This window comes from Balaenoptera musculus, chromosome 10 (genome assembly GCF_009873245.2).
Source record: "Balaenoptera musculus isolate JJ_BM4_2016_0621 chromosome 10, mBalMus1.pri.v3, whole genome shotgun sequence".
Taxonomy (NCBI): domain Eukaryota; kingdom Metazoa; phylum Chordata; class Mammalia; order Artiodactyla; family Balaenopteridae; genus Balaenoptera; species Balaenoptera musculus.
Genome location: NC_045794.1, coordinates 5,868,862 through 5,883,969, shown reverse-complemented (window position 1 = coordinate 5,883,969; position 15,108 = coordinate 5,868,862). Strand labels below are relative to the sequence as shown.

Sequence of the window (15,108 nt, the reverse complement as noted above, 5' to 3'; positions counted from 1 at the left end):
CAAATGGTATCCCATACATTTTTGTCAGTTAATCTTAGTAGGTTAGGGCTTTCTTGGTGGTGCAGTGGTTAAGAATCCGCCTGCCAATGCAGGGGACACGGGCTCGAGCCCTGGTCCGGGAAGATCCCACATGCCGCGGAGTAACTAAGCCTGTGCACCACAACTACTGAGCCTGCACTCTAGAGCCTGCGAGCCACAACTGCTGAGCCCGCGAGCCACAACTACTGAAGCCCGCATGCCTAGAGCCTGTGCTCCGCAACAAGAGAAGCTACCGCAATGAGAAGCCTGCGCACCGCAACGAAGAGTAGCCCCCGCTATCCGCAACTGGAGAAAGCCCACGCGCAGCAAGGAAGACCCAACTCAGCCAAAAGAAAGAAAGGAAGAAAGAAAAAAAGAAAGTAGATTAAAAAAAAATCTTAGTAAGTTAAAGTATTTTCTTCTATTCCCAGAGTTTTTATGAATGAGAAAATTTGTCAAATGGTTTTTCTGCATCAATTGAGATGCTCAAATTTTTATCCTTTAATCCATTAGGGTGGTATTTGATAATGATAGATTTTCAAATTTATTTGAAATTTATTGATAGATCACTCAAATTTCTGGAATAAATAAAACTTGGTCAGAATATATTTTCTTTTTAATATACTGTTGTATTCGGTTGCTAACATTTTGTTTAGGACTTTTTACTTTTACTTGTTACTCTATCTTCATGAGTAAGTCTGGCCAGGGATTTTTTTTTCTCATATTGTTCATGTCTGGTTTTGGCATCAAGGTTACATTAGATTTATAGTCTCAATCAGGGATAATTTTCTTTGTGGCAGAATCTGTTGCTGATTCTCTAATAGTTATTCTGACCCTCTTTCTTTAGCAACAGAACTCCAATTTTTAGCTGGACACATAGCTAAAGATTATTTTTCCCAGCCTCTCTCATAGTCCTTCATGTGATTAAATTTTGGCCAGTATCCCCTCATCAGCACCATAGTAAGTGAACTCTTTATAGACCCAAATCCTGAGATTTATTATTCCTACTTTGAGAAATAGGTCCCTGAGGCATTTATTTCTAATCGTGACTAGTTTCATTAAAACTAAAAATATGATCTAGTATGTAGACTTCATATATATTTATATTTATACATTTGGGTAGGATTAGAGAAATATTTTCATTGCTTCTTGATCTATACTTGCAGCTTCTCTAGATAACTTAAGTGGAAAGAATATCAATTATTGAAGTCATTAAACTGGCCACTATTTGCATGAAAGAATGTCAGTTATAAACCATTTTCAGCTTTTAAAAAGATCTTTAAAGAATTTTTCTTCAGTTCAGTAAGAAAGCTTTCTCCTAAACATGTGAACAAGCGCAACTTTCATATTAAACTGAAAATATTCCAAATTTTACATGCATTGTAGCCAGAACCACAGAGAGAGAAGCTAACCAAATGCAGAGGAATATTTTTCACTTTCTACAAAGAAATATGGCCTCTTGTTTTTCTTGAAACTCAGCTCTCTCGGAGTGTCTGATTTTTTTCCACGTTTGATAGAGAAGTGGCTACAAAGAAATGTTTCTGTGCTCTTAAAAAAAAAATGATAAGGCAAGTGGAATGATAAATGGCAACTGATGATGGACCTCGTTGTTGGAGACAGAAGAGCAGGTGGAAGGGACTTGCAAATTTTAGAGAACCCTTCCAAAGAGGGAAGACCCTCATCTCCTGCTGATTGTTCCCTCATGAGAATGTGATCCAGTCTTCCTGCCAGTCTTCTAAGTGAACCGGAAACCCACATTTTAATGTAAAAGATCCTGAGCTTTTAATATTGGCTCACAATTTAAAAACGGAGACAGTAGTTAAACCTCCCCCCCCCCCGCCACACACACACACATCTGACTCTTTGCGGGGAAAGCAAGGGCCAGAGGAAGTTTGTAACTTTCTCGAAGTGGAAGATGAAGTAAGCGGAGACTCTGCCCTCCAGGACTCTGAGACTTCTTCCATTTCTGAGATTCTGTGATTAAGTATATGCAGCTATTAATTCCAATCAAGGGCATGATTATATCCTACTGTTTGCTTGTTGCAAGGGCAGGATCCTAAATGTCCGAGGCTTTCTCTTCCTGCAAGAGGCTCCATCCTCAGAAAATGACTTGAGGGAGGGGTGGTGGCGGCTTGCTCAGGGCCCACGGTTTAGAATATATTAAGTTTTTCATGCGAATTATAGCAGGTAAACTCAGTCTCACAGAAAGAGAGAGGTTGGACGTTTAGGAGGACATAAGGATTTGTCCTTGAACATTTGTGGAAGAAGAAAGAGATACGTGCTTCTTCCTAAATCAACAAACGTTCTATAGTATGGGAGAGGCCATTTCACACAGAGAAGGGTTGTGTTTCAGGAAGGCATAAAGATAAGGGGAAAGTTCCTGTGGTACCCGAATGAGTGGGTAAAAGCTTCCTATGAGAGGATGTGGCTGGCTCACAAGAGGCATTTTCTGTGTTTCAAAGCAGACGTCTGGAAATGTGGACTAACTGAATTCAAAGCAGGGTTGCTTGATCCAACCAAACCGTATCATCCCAAAGCCTTTTCCCACCAATGAAGTCTGAGGTCAAAGGATTCCAGCCCGTGTTCCACAGTAAACCAGGGAGAGCTCAGTCAGAGATTCTGGGACCCTTCAGCCCTTTCAGGATGCCCACTGGGAGAGTCCTCCAGAAGGTGCCACTCCAGCTGTGAGACCCAGAGTCTCCGCTTTGGGATTTGAGGGTGGGGCCCTAAGCAGGCTCAGCTTGGACTGCAATACAGGGGGTGCAATGGTGGTGCAGGGCAGAGAGCAAGGGGTGAATTTGGGCTTTCCCACTTCCTCTCTGTGGCCTCTGGCAAGTCACTTTCCTGAGCATTCACTTCTTCATCTGCAGATTAGGAACGGTCCCGCTGGCTCTTGCTAACGCATGGCGGTGCCCTGAGGAGGGCATGTCTGTGAAAGTGCCCTGAAAACAGAAAACATTCACATCACAGCTGGCACCTTCTTACCTCTCCAGCCTTATCACCTATCACGCTTCCCCTGTGTTCTCTGTTCCAGCCAGGCAAACCATCTTTTGGGTTCTTCATAGGTAGCTTCCTCCTGCCCCTGGGCCTTTGCACATGCTGGTTCCATGACCTGAAGTGCTCCTCCCATCTTTGGTTTGATTTTAGTCCTATTCGTCCTAGAACTCAGCTCATTGGCCCCCCCCCCCCCCAGCCCCATCAGTTTAGGTTGGAATCCTCTATTACAGGTGTACATCCACAGCATCACTATCTTATAGGTCTTAGGTTATCTTGTAGTTATGATTTGTTTAGATTTATGTCATTCTTGTCACTAGACCGTATGCTCCATGAGGGCAGAGGATGATGCGGTTTTGCTCATCTTAGTATCCCCAGACCCAGCCCAGATACCAGATAAATGTTAGGATTGCAGAGTGGTTTCAGGAGTGTAGGCAGCGGGGAGTCTGGATTTAGGTGCCTGGTAGGATCCTCAGAATGAGGATCACAGAGTGTCTTCTCTGAACAAGCTCTGTGTTCGCACCTTTTCTTCCCCTCCCTTCAAGCCACACTGTGCCCCATCGTGTGGTGTCACCTTGACGTCCATATATGTTGCATACATCAAATTATGGCAACTAATTATTAGTGGTAGGTGGAGGTGCCTCTGTGTGCATCAGGAGAGGCAAACAGCTCTGGTCCGGAGAACAGCTAGTTGGAACAGGAAGTGAGCTTCAGAACAAGGGGCACAAAATTAGTAGATTCTACCCTGTCTGGAACACTGCTTGGGAGATTTGAATTATTAATAAAAATTCTAGGAAGCCCAGTAGCTTTTTAGGAAACTTTATGCAATTAAGGGAAGATAAATTCCAAGCATGCTTCCAAGCACTATTATTGTTTTTTTTTCATTTTGAATACTTTATATTGATATAATATTCATAGAGAAAGTATACAGATTATAAGCACCCAGTTCAATACTTATTCACAGACGAAACACCCCCCTCATCACCAGCAGCCAGGTTAAGAATTAGAACAGCACTAGAAACCTGGAAGTTCCTCTCACGCTCCCTTCTAGGTACACCCCCCCCCCGGCCCCCCCCGCCAAGGGAACACTCTTCTGACTTCTAACAGCATAGATCTGCCATTTTTTGGTATTCTATGCAAACGGAATGTCCAGTAAGTACTTTCCTGAATCGAGCTTCTTTCACTTAACACTGTATTTGTGAAATTCATCCATTCTGTTATGTGTGGTTGTAGATCATTCTCATTGCTATGTGATAACCCATTGTGTGAACAGACCACAGTGTATTTATCCATTCGACTGTGGATGGACATTTGGGTAGTTTCCGGCTTGGGGCTATTACAGATAAAAAGCATTGCTAAGTTTGGTTCATTGTAAAGAGGTATTAAAAAGTAAATCCAACTTTTTTTTTTTTTTTTAAACTGTGCTCTTTTAACATTTTTCTTTCCATTTTTCCCCCCCAGGGAAGCAAGAATCTAATTGGGTCAAGAAAGAGCCTATCCTTTTCCTAAGAATTCACAGTTCGTTCTTCCTCCTCAGATCTGCAACTTCACCTGTAAGCTAAATTCTCAGTAACCTTCTGTGTTTATTCTCCCCTCTCCTCCTTTTCCTAACATTAAAAAAGTAAACACCCCCTTAAAGACATTGTAAGCACATTGCCAAAAAAAGTGGAAACTCCAGAGAAGTTTAGATAAGAAAGTGACAACCTCCTGCCATCTAGAGATAACAGTGTAAATATGTTAGCACGATTCTCCCGTGTTTTCTTCTACATCTATTTCGCATAATTGAGATCATCTCTTTTCACTTAAGACTATACCGCAAGTATTTCCCCATGTCATTTGTAACTGTGCCTCAAAATTGTTTCTCCTGGCTACGTGATAATCCATCCCATGTGTATGCCAAAATTATTTGCCTAATCTAAACTGGGACGTTTAGGATGCTTGCACTTTCATTTTGACAATCAGAAACAATGCTGCAGTGATTATCTTGGAGGCAGATCGCTCTCCTCATTGTAGGTAATTTCCTTAAGCTAGTTCCTAGAGATGGAATTTACTGGATCAAGAATATAAACCCTTTAAAGAGGTGCTATTTAAATACTCCCACCAGCTTTAAGAATTGAGAGCAGGAAAGAACACATTTCACTACATCATCACACATTTTGAATATTGTTTAATATGGTGTATCTTCATATTGTGTGATTTTAAGTATTTTAGAATTTCTCTTCTGATTTATTTTTTTGACCTGTGAGTTATCTGGAATATGTTTTATTTATTTAAAAAATTTAAAAAATTTTAATACAATTTTTAAAGGTTACACGCCATTTACAGTTATTACAAAATATTGATTATATTCCCCGTGTTGTACAATGTATCCTTGTAGCCTATCTTACACCCAATAGTTTGTGTCTCCCACTCTCCCATGCCTATATTGCCCCTCTCCCCTCCCCGCTGGTAAACACTAGTTTGTTCTCTATATCTGTGAATCTGCTTCTTTTTTGTTATATTCACTAGTTTGTTATATTTTTTAGATTCCACATATAAGTGATATCACACAGTGTTTGTCTTTCTCTGTCTGTCTTAGTTCACTTAGCATAATGCCCTCCAAGTCCATCCATGTTGCTGCAAATGGCAAAATTTTGTCCTGTTTTATGGCTGAGTAATATTCCATTGTATATATACCACATCCTCTTTATCCATTCATCTGTTGAGGGGTACTTAGGTTGCTTCTGTGTCTTGGCAATTGTAAATAATGCTGCTAGGAACATTGGGGTGCATGTATCTTTTCCTACTAGTGTGTTTGTATTTTGGGGATATATACCCAGGAGTGGAAATGCTGGGTCATATGGTAAGCCTATTTTTAGTTTTTTGAGAAAGCTCCATACTGTTTTCTGGAAGTATGTTTTAAAATGTCCAAGTGTATAAGGATTTAAAAAATCTTTTAAGATAACTTTTAATTTAGTTGTATTATAGTCAGAGAATATGGTGTGTATTTTACCTGTTCTTTGAAATGTGCTGAGAATTGTGCATAATTAATTTTTGTAAATGTTAGGGTGATTAAACATCTAAATTCTTTGCGGGGGCTGAGGGGTTTTCTGGGATAAAAGACTTTCAGTGCTAAAATTAGGAAAGTCCTGAGCAAACTGAGCTGGTTTGGTTCCTGATGTATACCTGAGAATAATATGGATTCTCTCATTATTGGGTGCAGAGCTCTAAACAGATACATTAGGTCAAGTTTATTTATTTTTTTTAAAACAATTTTTAGTTAAAATTTTTATTTTGAAAATTGTAGATTCGCATGCAATGGTAAGGAATAGCACAGAGAAATTCATTGTATCCTTTACAGTTTCCCTTAATGGTAACATCTTGTAAAACTATCATATAATATCACCACCAGAAATCGATGTTGATACAATCCACCCATTTTTATTCAGGCTTCACCAGCTTTACTTGTACTCATTTGTGTGTGTGTGTGTGTGTGTGTGTGTGTGTGTGTATTTAGTTCTGTACAATTTTATCACATGTGTAGGTTTGTATATCCACCACCATGTCAAGATATGGCCATCACAACAAAGGTCCCTCCTTTTGCCCTTTTATCACCACAAGTATCTCTCTTGTTCCTCCTCCCCCTCGCCCTTCTCTCCTACCCCTAACCCTTGTCAACCTCTAATCTGTTCTCCATTTCTAAAAGTTTGTCATTTCAAGAGTGTTATATAAATGGAATCGTACAGTACTTAACCTTCTGGAGTTGGCTTCTTTCACTCAGGTAATTCTCTGGAGAACCGCACATGTTGTCGTGTATATATCAATAGTTTATTCTTTCTTTTTTTTTACTTTAGTTATTTATTTATTTGGCTGTGTTGGGACTTAGTTGCGGCACGCGGGCTCTTCGATGCTGCATGTGGGCTTCTTTGTAGTTGTGGCATGTGGGCTCTAGAGCACGCGGGCTTAGTTGCCCTGCGGCATGTGGGATCTTAGTTCCCCGACCGGGGATCGAACCCACATCCCCTGCATTGGAAGGCGGATTCTTAACCACTGGACCACTAGGGAAGTCCCAGTTTATTCTTTCTTATTGCTGAGTGGTATTTCATGTATGGATTGACCAGTTTTTTTAGCTATTAACCCAGTGAAGGACATCTGGGTTGTTTCCAGTTTTTAACTACAGTATTATGAACAAAGCTGCTATGAACATTCATGTATAAGAGTTTGTGTGAATCTAAGTTTCTATTTCTCTGGCATAAATGCCCAAGGGTACAATTACTGGGTTTAACAATTGTTTAAAAAAATCTTTATTTTACCAAGTTTATCTGCTTGATTTATGGATAATTGAGAAAGACTTTAAAGTTGATTTATCGATTTATGTATTTTGAAGCTATTTTATAAGATGCAGACAAATTCAGAATCTGTAACTTTCTATCTGTAAAATTAGAACCCCAGCTCCTGCGATAGTGGTTCAGGAATCCTACTGGGCTACTAGGACCAGAAACTCCACAAGATGTAGTGGTTTGAGCCCTCTTTAACTCTGTGGCAATAATAATGTGGTGTCATAGTTACGGAGAACATGAGAAGATTAGTCTGCAGTTGTGCGTCCTTTTGATAGTAGGCATTTCGTTACTTTGACGGTCATCCTGAAGGCAGGAAGTGAGCATACTATTTCGCCCACAGATGTCCCTGGAGGAGAGGAAGTGGAGGAGGACGGCTTCCCTTTAGCTGAGGTGCTGGCCGTATATGCCGGGAGCTGGTAGCCTGGCTTGAGAAATCTGATGTGTTTGTTTATTTGGCATAAACTGACAAGAAAGTTCTCTTTCCTGTGGAGTTGACATAGGAGAAGAGATGCTACAAAAATATGAGAAGGCAAAGATGAGCCCTGCTAGGAAATCTCTCCCCCCTTGGAGTTCTTTTGCATTTGTGCCAGCTCCACCCTGGAGAACTTACTCCCCAGGCAGGCAGAGGTCAAATCATCCATCCCCCTGCCTCTGGGTAGCCCTGCCCCAAGTGCCTCTGACAGTCACACCTTCACATGTGAGCTTCTTCTCTGGTTGCATCTGTTCATCTTCCCAGCCCAGTTCTTCAGGCTCTTACACCCTGGCCCTCAGGGATCCCTTTTCCTTGAGCTCAGAGCACTTACTGTTCTCTCAACACCATTTTAGCAAAGCTGCCTGGAATCACCCCCCAAGAGAGCAGGGCACTCTGCCGGTGTGAGTTTCCTATCGCTGCTCTAATAAGTTGCCACCAACTTAATGGTTTAAGACAACGGAAGTTTGTTATCTTACAGTCTTGGTCAGAGTCTGAAATGGGTCAAAGTCAAGGTATGGGCAGAGCTGTGTCCCTTCCGCAGGTCCCAGGGGAGAACGTGTCCCTTGCCTTTCCTGGCTTCTCCAGGCTGCCCTCACTCCTTGGCTCATGGCCCCTCACACCTCCAACCTCTGCTTCTGCGACCGCCTTCCCTGACCCTGACCCTCCTGCCTCTCGTGTAAGGACCCTCGTGATTAGACTGGGCTTCCCGGGACAATCTAGGATAATCCCCCATCTCAATATCTTTAACTGAACCACATCTGCAAAGTCCCTTTTGCCCTGTAAGGTGACATTCACAGGTTTGGGGGGCTAAGGGGAAGATGTCTTAGGGCAATCACCTGGTTGACTGTACCCGTTCTTCTCTTCTCAAGCCCATGGCCCTCTTCAGGCCCTCACTGTTCTTCTTCTGGAAGAGTCCATTAGCCCCCTGACTGGTCTCCCATGTCCATCCGGCCCCTCTACAATCCCTTTCCACTGCAGCCAGAGTGTTTGGCCCAGAGTCTACTGGATAAACACAGACCCTTAACCCTGACTCAGGGTCCTTGACGAGCTGTCTTACCACTCTTTCTTGTCTTATCTCTCACTAGTTTCCTTTACATGCATTAACTACCAGCCTATTACGGCATTTATTTATTCTAACATGCCCAGAGCTTTCCTGCTTCTATGCTTTTACTTCTTTCTTTGCATCTGAAATGCCCTTTGCCCTCATTTTCACCTGTCACAATCCTATTTGGCCTCATCATCAAAGGCCTTAAAATGTGGATGACCGTTGACCCAGAAATTCCATTTCCATGTATAGGAGTTTCAGACTATGGAAATAATCCTGAGGGTTGTGCATAGATACAGTTCCAAAGATATTCACTGAAGCATTGTTTTTTATTTTACTTTATTTTTTTTGCATTGTTTTAAAAAAATTTTTTTTATTGAAATATAGTTGATTTACAATGTTGTGTTAGTTTCAGGTGTACTGCAAAGTGATTCTCATATATATATATATATATATATATATATATATATATATATATATATATATATATATATATATATATGTATATATTCTTTTTCAGATTCTTTTCCATTATTGATTATTACAAGATATTGAATGCAGCATTGTTAACAAAAAGAAAAAAGTAGAACCAACCTAAATAAACATCCAACGATACGGAGCTGGTTAAATTGTGGAATAACAAGAAGTGAAATATGCAGTGAACAAAAGCCAAACACCCTAAAGTATTAATGCATTGAAAAACACTTACGATATATTCAAAAGCAGATTACAAAACCCCCTGTATAGGAAGATTTTATTTAAAAATTATATTACATATACATTAAAAAAGACAGGACAGCAGCATTCTAAACTGTTGGTGGTTGTTTCTGGGTAGTGGGATTATGGGTGATTTTTATTTTCTTATTTTTATTTGTCCATACTTTTTCTCCCCTACCATGACCACATGTTACTTTTATAATAATAAAAAGGCTATTAAAACTATTAAAACGATCATTCTACCCACGCTACCCAGGCCAAGTCAACCCTGTCCCTCCCTGAAGCCTTCCGCAGCCATCATGCTGGATGAATGTGAAGGCTCTGTCCCTTGACCCTCTCGCACTGTTTGAAGCTCTTAGCCCGCCCCCTTTTATTTGTATTTAAGAAGTTGCTACAGAGCAGTGTCTGGGTGTGGGGCTTCATCTCCGTGGTGTGAGGCTGCAGGGCTGCTCTGCCCTGGAGCGGTGCCCCAGCTAGAGAGGGGTGCGCCCAGACATCCCGAGCTGGGGCTGGGGCTGGGGCACAGGGATTTGAAGGGTCACTTTTGCTAAGGGTCCTGTGTCTGGAGGCGAGGTGTCGTCTGGGAAGGCAGGCTGTTTTCAAAATTCCATTCCTGTTCTCATGGAACTGGTGGTCTGATTAGGGAGATAAGGCAACAGCACCTCACATGTTATAGGAAAATACGAACATTGCCGACAGATACCATGTGGGTCCTTGCCAAGTGAGTAGCAAGAGGGCAGAGGAGGGAGAGGTAGCCACAGGTCAGGGCAGAGGAGGCGTGCTCTGGGCTGGTGACGCATCCATCAGGTCAATGCAATTTTGCCCCAGACTTATGTAAATGTAACCCAAACACTCGGGTAGCTCAAGGCTGCTGTGGGCCACAGTCTATAGCTTTCATTTCAAATAGCACGCTTTTATTTAAAAAAAAAATTTTTTTTTTCTAGATTGCGTGTGGCATGCAGGATCTTTGTTCCCCAACCAAGGATAGAACCCATGCCCCCTGCAGTGGAAGCGCAGAGTCTTAACCCCTGGACTGCCAGGGAAGTCCCTCAAATAGCATGCTTTTATATACAAAGAACCTTACAGAATTCCAGGAAAACCAACGACCTCAGTGGAAAGAGTAACTCAGAAAAGGTACCCTGGGCAGTTTTCAAATGTGTTTACTGATCACTTGCATTTAATATATAAAATATCTATTGAAACCACTGGGCTTAAGCTGTCAAATGTCAAACTTGATGGCTTGGCCTCTGACTTGGGAATTTCCTGAAGGAAGTGGCTCTTGTGGTGACAGCAGGAGTCTAGGTGTGCTAAGTAGAGTCCGGGATTGAAGAGTGGATCACCCTGCAGCCCTGTGCCCGCAGCCCTGTGCCCTCTGCGCACAGCACCAGCGCACCCTCCGCTGCAGCTGGTGGTTTACACAGCTCCCTTCTTAGCCAATCGGGAATCCCAACTGTATTTATCTATGTTCCCCTGTATTTAGGGAAAATAGTCTTAATATTCCAGTCAAGAGTGTTATACTCTGACAAAATAGAAATTCCAGTGTCATTTAGAAATAGTCCTGGAGAGTCATACCAGTTACGGCTGCAGAATGACAAGTGGGTGCACGACCCTGGTCTGATGTCACTGTCTGATGTCACTGTCCCCTAGCAGAGCAAACCCATGACTTTCCCTTTGCAGTTTCCCCCTGACCCTCTGGTGAGTGCTTGAGTGCTTTTTTTAAACTTCTGTGTTGACAAATTGGAGAGCAGCTGACAACTTCCTCAGATTTTGAGCAATTCTTTCCTTGCGACATCAGCCCTGGATCTACTTTTTAATATTTTATGCTAATGAAACAACACAGGGAGTTCATCGAGCATTTCTGGAACACTTATTATGTGCCATGCTCAGAGCCACGTACTTGGGAAATTACAGGGATGGATAAGGCGTGGTCCGTCTTCTAGGAGAGCAAAGAGTAGAGGAGATGAGATTTAAAGAGGAAAATACAAGGCAAGATGGGTTTCCCTAGAGACATCCAGGGTGGTTCAAAGATAGGAAAGTGGTTTCTAGACAGGTAAGTGGGGAAGAGGGGAGCAGGAAAGGAGAAGAGCCTCCTGGAATAGTACACGTGTAGTAGAAAAAACATGAACTTTGCATCAGATAGACGTGGGTTCAGAGCCGGCTGTCTTTTCGTAACGGGGTGATCTTCTGCAAGTTACTTAGCCTGTCTGAGCCTCAGCATCCTTATCTCTGGGGTGAATGGTTGTTAGGAGGTGTAGTGGGTTGAATGGTGCCCCTCCCCAAAAGATACGTCCACATTCTCACCCCCGGGACCTGTGAATGTGATCTTATTTGGAAAAAGGGTCTTTGCAGATATACTTAAGGATATCAAGATGAGAGCACCTTAGATTACATAGATGGGCTCTCATGACAAGTGTCTTTTTAAGAAATACAGAGGGGAGACACAGAGGGAGGAGGGGAGACAGTGTGAATATGGAGGCAGAGATTGGAGCGATGCAGCCACAGCCAAGGAAGTCTGGAGCCCCCAGAAGCTGGAAGAGGCAGGAAGCTCTCTCTCTCTCTTAGAGCCATTGGAGTAGCTTGGCCCTGTTGCCATCTTGTTTTCGGACTGCTACAGAACTTTGAGAGAATACATTTCTGATGTATGAAGCCACCCAGTTTGTGATAGTTTGTTACTGCAGCCCCAGGAAACTATACAGGAGGACTGAGTGTAAGAATGCATGTGAAGGACTTCCCTGGTGGCGCAGTGGTTAAGAATCCGCTTGCCAATGCAGGAGACACGGGTTCGAGCCCTGGTCCGGGAAGATCCCACATGCTGCAGAGCAACTAAGCCTGTGTGCCAAACTACTGAGCCTGTGCTCTGGAGCCCGCGAGCCACAACTACTGAGCCTGTACGCCACAACTACTGAAGCCCGCGTGCCTAGAGCCCGTGCTCCGCAACAAGAGAAGCCACCGCAATGAGAAGCCCGCGCACCACAACGAAGAGTCGCCCCCACTCACCGCAACTAGAGAAAGCCCGCGTGCAGCAACGAAGACCCAACGCAGCCAAAAATAAATATAAAAAAATAATAAATAAAAAAAAAAAAAAAAAAAAAGAATGCACGTGAAGCATGTAGCAGAGGGCCTGGCACCAAAGGCCAAGGGAAGGATAATTAGCAGAGAGAAGGAATGGGGGGAGAGGGAGTGCCTTTTGGACGGTGACTCTGTGTGAGTGAGCACAGGGGGTGTCTGGGGAGCGAAGCCAGTGGGCGATGAGTGGGGTGCATGGTGGGGTCGGGTGCCGGTGCTCATGGGGGCCCAGGAGGAAGTTAAGACTGGTCATGAGGCCCGAGAAGGAGGAAGGTCCACAGAAAGAGAGGTGGTGGGGTCTCCGGAGGCCATTGGCGGCCAGACCCAGAGGTCATGCCAACAGGCCCTGGAAGTTGCTGGGCTGCTGGTCTTTAAAGAAGTCCTGTGGGAGGACTTCCCTGGCGGTCCAGTGGTTAAGACTTCGCCTTCCAATGCAGGGGGTGAGGGTTTGATCCCTGGTCAGGGAGCTAAGATCCCACGTGCCTTGTGGCCAAAAAACCAAAATATAAAAGCAGAAGGAATATTTCAAATTGCTCAAGCAAATTCAATAAAGACTTTAAAAACGGTCCACATCAAAAAAATCCTAAAAAAAAATTAAATAAATAAAAGAAGTCATGTGGGCGCGGGAAGCGGGAAGCGGCGAGAGGGGTGGACTAAAGATTTGAGTTCAGTGTTTTCTGAGCCCTCCATAACCCCCCCTGGATTCTTGTGTCACCCTGACTGTAAAGAAGGTTATGTTTAATTTGATTTAAAGAAATTAAAAGGATGTGACATATCTTGCAAATGCAAGTTTGTGGGCTAAGATTCACATTCTCCACGACAGATTTGAAGATGAATGTTTAAAACTTTTGTAGTGTTTTTGGAAGGCTACCCAAGAAACTGGAGACAGTATTGCCTCTGAGAAGGGAACTAGGAGGCTGGTAGGGTGACCAACTGTCCCAGTTTGCTGAGAACTGTCCCAGTTTTAGTAATGAAAATCCCATGTCCCCAAAAGTCCCTCAGTTCAGGGCAAACTGGGACAGTTGGTCACCCACTAGGGAGAAGGGGAGATTTGATTTTTCACTGTTTCCTTTCAAACATTTTGTGTTTGTACTTTTCCTTTGTATCCATGATACCTAACACCCCTTGCCCCCAGAACATCAAACAATCCCCCAAACCCCTGTAACATAAAAAAAACCCACCATAAGTAAAAATTAAAGGTAAATGAAGAACTGAGAAGAACATTCACATATTAATGTGAGGAAACAAAAATATTATTCCTAATCTCTAAAGAGCTTTTACAAATCAATAGGAAAAGATAAACATCTCCATTGAAAATGAGCTAAAGACACTAGCCAGGGGACTTCCCTGGTGGTGCAGTGGTTAAGAATCCACCTGACAATGCAGGGGACACGGGTTCAAGCCCTGGTCCGGGAAGATCCCACATGCCACAGAGCAACTAAGCCTGTGCTCTAGAGCCCTCGAGCCACAACTACTGAGCCTGTGTGCCACAACTACTGAAGCCTGCGCGCCTAGAGCCTGTGCTCCGCAACAAGAGAAGCCACCTCAATGAGAAGCCTGTGTGCTGCAACAAAGAGTAGCCCCTGCTCGTGGTAACTAGAGAAAGACCCCACGCAGCAACGAAGACCCAACGCAGCCAAAAATAATAAATAAATAAATAAACTAGCCAGAAATTCACAAAAGAAGAAATACAAATGGACAGTATTAGAAAACATCCCCCCAATATTTAAAGGGATGAATATTAAAAAATAATCTCATACCAGTTTTTGCCAGTTAAATTACTAAATAATAAAAAAATAACTGTCTTAGTCAGCTCAGGCTGCTGTAACAAAATACCATAGACTGGATGGCTTAAACAACAGACACTTATTTCTCACAGTTCTGGAGGCTGGAAGTCCAAGATCAAGGTGCTTGTAGATTTGGTTCTTGTTGAGGGCCCGCTTCCTGGCTTGCATATGGCTGTCTTCTCCCTGTGTCCTCATACGGTAGAGAGAGAAAACGCTGGTGTCTCTTCCTGTTCTTATAAGGGCACTAATCCCACCATGGGGCCCCACACTTACAACCTCATCTAACCCTAAATACCTCTGAAAGGCCTCATCTCCTTATGCCATCACATTGGGGGTTAGGACTTCAAAATATGAATTTTGGGGGACATAAACATTCAGTCTATAACTAATAAAATGCCATGGAAGGGTAAATTGATATAGTTCTTGGCAGGATGTATATAAGTCTTAACAATTTTTGTGACTTTTAACCCAGTGATTTTTTTCACATCTAGGAGTTTGCTTTAAGGCAGTAGGCCTTGTATGTGAAGATGGGTGTGCAAGGATGCTGGACCCTCTGCTATTTGTGAGGGCAAAGCCAACACGCCAAGGTCACTGGCATCAGGGCTTTATCTTGTAAGTGAAAATTTCAACTGTCCAGAAAACTAGAGAGGATAATATAAAGATATCCATGTTCCAGCCATCTTTTTATAA

At 42.9% G+C, this 15,108-nt stretch overlaps 1 protein-coding gene across 2 annotated transcripts in view; it reads left to right on the top strand.

The window, feature by feature from the left end:
* The first annotated feature begins 4,489 nt into the window (after positions 1-4,489).
* The window catches only part of VWF (von Willebrand factor), a 156,082-nt gene continuing 145,463 nt past the window's right edge, over positions 4,490-15,108 (top strand). Inside the window, exon 1 of one of the 2 annotated variants that reach the window (XM_036865019.1) lies at positions 4,490-4,565. The gene's annotated coding sequence lies outside the window, so the exon portion shown is untranslated. Of the gene's footprint in view, positions 4,566-14,955; positions 15,031-15,108 lie in introns of those variants that run through there. The other variant, XM_036865018.1, reaches the window with a different exon arrangement.